The sequence below is a fragment of the Dermochelys coriacea genome, chromosome 6 (assembly GCF_009764565.3).
Source record: "Dermochelys coriacea isolate rDerCor1 chromosome 6, rDerCor1.pri.v4, whole genome shotgun sequence".
Taxonomy (NCBI): domain Eukaryota; kingdom Metazoa; phylum Chordata; order Testudines; family Dermochelyidae; genus Dermochelys; species Dermochelys coriacea.
In genome coordinates, this window is record NC_050073.1 from 90,625,709 (window position 1) to 90,631,727 (window position 6,019).

A 6,019-nucleotide genomic window follows, 5' to 3' on the forward strand; every position below is an offset into this window, starting at 1 on the left:
CACGAAAGCTTATGCTCTAATAAATTTGTTAGTCTCTAAGGTGCCACAAGTACTCCTTTTCTTTTTGCGAAAACATTAACTGACACCTGAATTCCAGTGACTTAACTGCCTTTTAAAGAATTACAACAAAATATTGTGCTGTAAATTACATGCTGTGGGACAACTATTTTACTGACAAATCTTGTAAAGTGTATTTTATTTTTTAATCTAATGTGAGGTTGTGATGTTGCACTCTGTATGATTTTATGAAGATATACTAATGAATATAATATACTAAAAATATGCTTCATGCAAAAGGTCTCTTGTAAGGTATCATTACAAAGTTTATAATCTTGTAAGTGTGATCATCCTATTTGTATAAATGTATCACTCTTGTATCTGAAACTAGAAATATGAAATATAACTCTGAGGGCCTATTGTAATTATGCAAAGTGTGGATCATTAATAGTTGTTTGGAATCTTGATGGCTCCCATCAACCAGGACAATTGACTGTGGATGGCTCTGTTTGCAGGCAGGCCTTCCTGTGAGTCAGGCTGGAAGGAATGAAGGCTTGGGGTCTCACAGGACATGTGAGCAGGTCACCTGGTACTGAAATCCATCTTAAACCAGGTGCTTTTCCATTTAGAAGGAGGGGTGGGAACCCAGAGAGGCACAAAGGATTCCCGCCTTGTGCAAAAGATGTATAAGGAGGTGGAACAGAACAAAGAGAGGCAATCATTAGAAATCCCTTAGCTACCACCTGAGCTGGAACAAGGGCTGTACCAGGGGAAAGAATTGTGCCCAGACTAGGAAGGCATCCAGTCTGTGATAGAAGCTTATTGAAACATCTCTGAGGGTAAGATTTTATCTGTATTCAGTTTTCTTACTGTATTAGGCATAGACTTGCATGTTTTGTTTTATTTTAATTTTGTCTGGTAATTTACTTTGTTCTGTCTGTTACTACTTGGAACCACTTAAATCCTACTTTTTGTATTTAATAAAATCACTTTTTACTTATTAATTATCCCAGAGTATGTATTAATACCTGGGGGGTGGGGCAAACAGCAGGGCATATCTCTCTATCAGTGTTATAGAGGGTGAACAATTTATGAGTTTATCCTGTATAAGCTTTATACAGGGTAAAATGGATTTATTTGGGGTTTAGACCCCATTGGGAGCTGGGCATCTGAGTATTAGAGACAGGAACACTTCTTAAGCTGTTTTCAGTTAAGCCTGCAGCTTTTGGGGACGTGGTTCAGACATGGGTCTGGGTTTGAAACAGGCTAGTGTGTCTGGCTCAAACCAGGTAGGGTTCTGAAGTCCCAAGCTGCCAGGGGAAACTGAGTGAGGGGTAGTCTCAGCACATCAGGTGGCATTTCCCAAGGGAGTTTCTGTGATCCAACCCGTCACTGAGGTATTATGATTTACCTTGTTCATTTGTTCCCTCTCTGGGTAGGTGGGTGGGAACTACAAATCTCATCTGCTTGAAAGCACAGACACAAAGTAGATGCGGTGTGAGAAAATAAAATTCACATACTCTTAAAAAAACACAAATGAAATAACCCACACAGCAAGAAAATGTAATGGACATCTACATAAAACACATAGGAGTACATGCGGTAGAGCTTGTCTGAATAAGCTGTCCAAATAACTTTAATGTGTTTACTGTTTAAAATAAATAACAAGACTGCACGTCTTATTCATTTGTACCCTCCCACCCCCAGGAGCTCCCGTGTGTGAGAGAGATAAATACTATAAAATTAGGTTCATCCACTGAGCTGTACAAATAGTACCAGAGAATAAAAGAGGAACAGCTCTCAGATGTGATCTGGCCAGGGTGAAGTACTCCATCACTACATGGAGTGATGCTGTAAATGAATGGTTAGCTATTATACTGTTCAGCCATGTATAACATACCTTAAATTCACAATAGACCTTCATGGCTGTGTGCATTAAAGGATGGTTTAGCTAGCGAACACATCTGCTGTATTGGGAAAGAAGGGCCACAGCCAGGGCATCCTGGCTTTGCTAGTAGCAGCCTGCAACCTACCATGTACAAGAAGTACATGATGGGTGAGTTTCAGAGTAGCAGCCGTGTTAGTCTGTATTCGCAAAAAGAAAAGGAGTACTTGTGGCACCTTAGAGACTAACAAATTTATTAGAGCATAAGCTTTCGTGAGCTACAGCTCACTTGAGCTCTGTCTCCTTTTCCCCGGTGCTAGACCCTGTTTCTTTTCCTTACTTATCTTTCTTGTATGGCCTCATATTTTGGTCATTAGATTGAAATCGGGACACTTCCTACTCTTTCCTATCACACTGGTTTAATAGGTGTGCTAGTCTGAGTTTTGACTGTCCTGTGTGTCCCTTAGTTTCTGTACTTGGCAAAATTCTGCCTTAGCTTTGCACGTTTACATTAGGTAGGTCAGCATAATAAAGGATCACAAAGGCACGTCCCAAGCTCTTGCTGCTTGGGTACTCTCTCACCGGCCACCTCTACCCTGCGAAAACGTATTCTCTTACAAATTGTGTTAACTAACAAAAATATTATTAGAGGGCGATGTCAGGTTTATGTTTAAAAATGGGTTAGCTGGTGATGGGAGTATCTGGTAAATAATTCCATACCCGTTTTACAGAGACATATAAGTTGAAGGTGTTCGTGTTAACACCTTTTCTATCAGAAAGCCTCTTCTGAGCGGTTTCAGAGTAGCAGCCGTGTTAGTCTGTATCCGCGAAAAGAAAAGGAGTACTTGTGGCACCTTAGAGACTAACACATTTATTAGAGCATAAGCTTTCGTGAGCTACAGCTCACTTCATCGGATGCATTTGGTGGAAAAAAAAAACCCCTTCTTCTGAGCGCTGGACCTGGCTACAGACACGCGGTCTCCTTTCTCACAGCGTGGTAGCTAATAGGCTCATAACCCACATCGGAAACAAACCACCCACCCTCTCACACAAACCGGGGGGACCCTCTCCCTCGCACAACCCCGTGCGCGCACACACACCTTCGCCTCTTGCCCCCCGGCCCGTCCCCTCCAGGCCGCTCTCGGCAGGTGGCCCTGGCGCCCCGCGCCTGGGCCGGCTCGGCTCGAGGCAGCGCCTGCGGCTGCCGCTAGGTGGCCGACGCGGACAGCTGCTGGAAGCGGTGACGCGGAGGGTCGCAGCTCTGGTCCGCGTCCCAGCGGAGACTCGGAGTTGAGAAGCAGCCGCCGCCGCCGCCGCCCGCGCTGAAGTGATGCGCCCGGCTGAGGGAACGGCCCCAGGAGCCGCCTTCGCGGCTCTAAACGCGGCGTGAGGGGGAGCTCCGCGCCCAGCAGCGGGGCCCGCAAAGTTTGTGCCGGTGAGGGGAGCTCGGGGCGGAGCGGGGCAGGGCAGCCCCCCGAGGGGCTGGGGAGCGGCTGAGCAGGAGGGGCTTGGCCGTGGGCGAAGGGGCTGTGGCGGGGCAGTGCCTGGCAAAGCTTGTCTGGGGCTGTGGATGGTACACGGGTTAGTGTACCTGGGGAGAGTTGTGGGGCTGGGAGCCGAGTCCCCGTGGCGGGGGTGGAGCGGGGTGCCCGGGGAGACTTGGGCGGGCAGAGGGGGTGTGCCTGGGGGATGAGTGACTGGAGAAAAGTGGGGGAGTGGGGTGCCTGGAGAGAGTGGGGGCAGGGGCAGTGGAGTGGGATACCTGGGGAGAGTTGTGGTGTGCCTCAGGAGAGGGAGCAGGGTACCATGAGGAGGCACAGCAGCACCGGGGAGGCAAGTACTCAGGATTTCTGTTTTCTGTTTAATGATACCTCTTCTGCTTCCCTTTAGGGAGGAGGAGGTGGCTTTTTGGCAAGGTGCAGTTTCCTACTGCCCCACACTTTGAATGACAGAAGAGTCCTGTGCCATCTGTATCCTTGGTTGCCTTGTTCCCCCTCCACTGGAGAAGAGCTGGATGAAGTAGCACCAGCAGCAGGTTGTGGAAGATGCTGTGGCTGCTGGTAGCTTTCCAGGTCCTGCTGTTGCTGGAGACGGTGCTGTGGAGCGCGGGCACAGAGATGTGCCCTTCATCAGAGTGTGAGTGCTTAGACTGGGACCACTACAAAATCACCTGCAAGGAGACACATTTCATTCCCAGCCTTCCACAGGACACCAAAACCCTGTGAGTAGTGGAGTGGAGTCATACAACAGCTTTGTGTGAGAACTTGGAGGGGATACACTCAGAGCTGGTACCCTGTGACAAATGGGGAGGGAGATGGCAGTGAGATGTGGTGAATGCTGGCACTAAGGCCTGAGAGTACTTAGGGATGGAAACAATGATATTCAGATACTAAAGGTAACTGTGGGTGAGGAGAGCAATGACCTTCAGACCCTGCAATAATGTGTGGGGTATAGAATCATAGAACTGCAAGGGACCTCAAGAGGTCATCTAGTCCAGTTCCCTGTACTCTATCATCTAGACCATTTCTGACAGGTGTTTGTCTAACCTGCTCTTAAAAATCTCCACAACCTCCCTAGGCAATTTATTCCAGTGCTTAACCACCCTGACAGTTAGGAAGTTTTTCCTAATGTCCAACCTAAACTTCCCTTGCTGCAATTTAAGTCCATTGCTTCTTGTCCTATCTTCAGAGGTTAAGAAAAACAATTTTTCTTCCTCTTCCTTGTAACAACCTTTTACATACTTGAAAACTGTTATCGTGTCCCCTCTCCATCTTCTCTTTTCCAAACTAAACAAACCCAATTTTTTCAATCTTCCCTCATAAGTCATGTTTTTTAGACCTTTAATCATTTTTGTCACTCTTCTCTGGACTCTTTCCAATTTGTCCACATCCTTCCTGAAACGTGGCGCCCAGAACTGGACAGAGTACTCCAGTTGAGGCCTAATCAGTGCAGAGTAGAACGGAAGAATTACTTTTCATATCTTGCTTACAACACTCCTGCAATACATCCCAGAATGATGTTTGCTTTTTTTGCAACAGCATTAAACTGTTGATTCATGTTTAGCTTGTAGTCCACTATGACCCCCACCCTTTCCTCAGTACTCCTTCCTAGGCAATCATTTCCCACTTTGTATGTGTGCAACTGATTGTTCCTTCCTAAATGGAGTACTTTGCATTTGAGTGTGATGAATATAATGGATATTTGGAACTTGTAAAAGTTTAAATGGGATGTGGGAAAGTCAGGCACTAAGAGTACTTGTAAGCAAGAAGATGGGAAGCTTGGATACTATGATTAATATACCTGGAAAGGGAGGAGGGACAAGGCAGGGGTAGGTCAGACACTGTACCCTAAAAATGAACAGAAATCAGATGTGCCACTACCAAACAGAATAGTTCCATACGACCTCACCATATTTACTTTTCCTGTTTGCCCCATTTTGACAGACAAGATATAACTGTGCAGGAATTTCAAAAGGACATGGAATTCATTTTTATTCTTTAGTGTAAAATAACATATGCTAACACCTCAGGTTCCCGATTCAGTCTTTCAGGTGTCAATCAAAATGCTTCATAGTTAGGCCCCTACCAAATTCACAGTCCATTTTTGTCAATTTCATAGTCATAGGAATTTAAAAATGGTAAATTTCATGATGTCAGCTATTTAAATTTCACAGTGTTGTAATTATAGGGGTCTTGATCCAAAAAGGAGATGTGGGGGGTCGCAAGGTTATTGTGGAGGGAGTTGTGGTACTGCTACCCTTACTTCTGCACTGCTGCTGGCGGCAGCACTGCTGCCTTTAGAGCTGGGCAGCTGGAAAGCAGTGGCTGCTGGCCAGGAGCTCAACTCTGAAGCCAGAGCTGCCACCAGCAGTAGCACAGAAGTAAGGATGGCATAGTATGGTATTGCCACTCTTACTTCTGCACTGCTGCTGGCAGTGTGCTTCCTTCAGAGCTGGATGCCCGGTGAACAGCCACTGCTCTCTTGCTGCCCAGCTCTGAAGGTGTAATGGTGGCAATACTGCGAACCCCCTAAAATAATCTTGCAGCTCCCTTTTTTGTCAGGACCCCCAATTTAAGAAATGCTGGTCTCCACCGTGAAATCTGTATAGTATAGGGTAAAAGCACACAAAAGACCAGA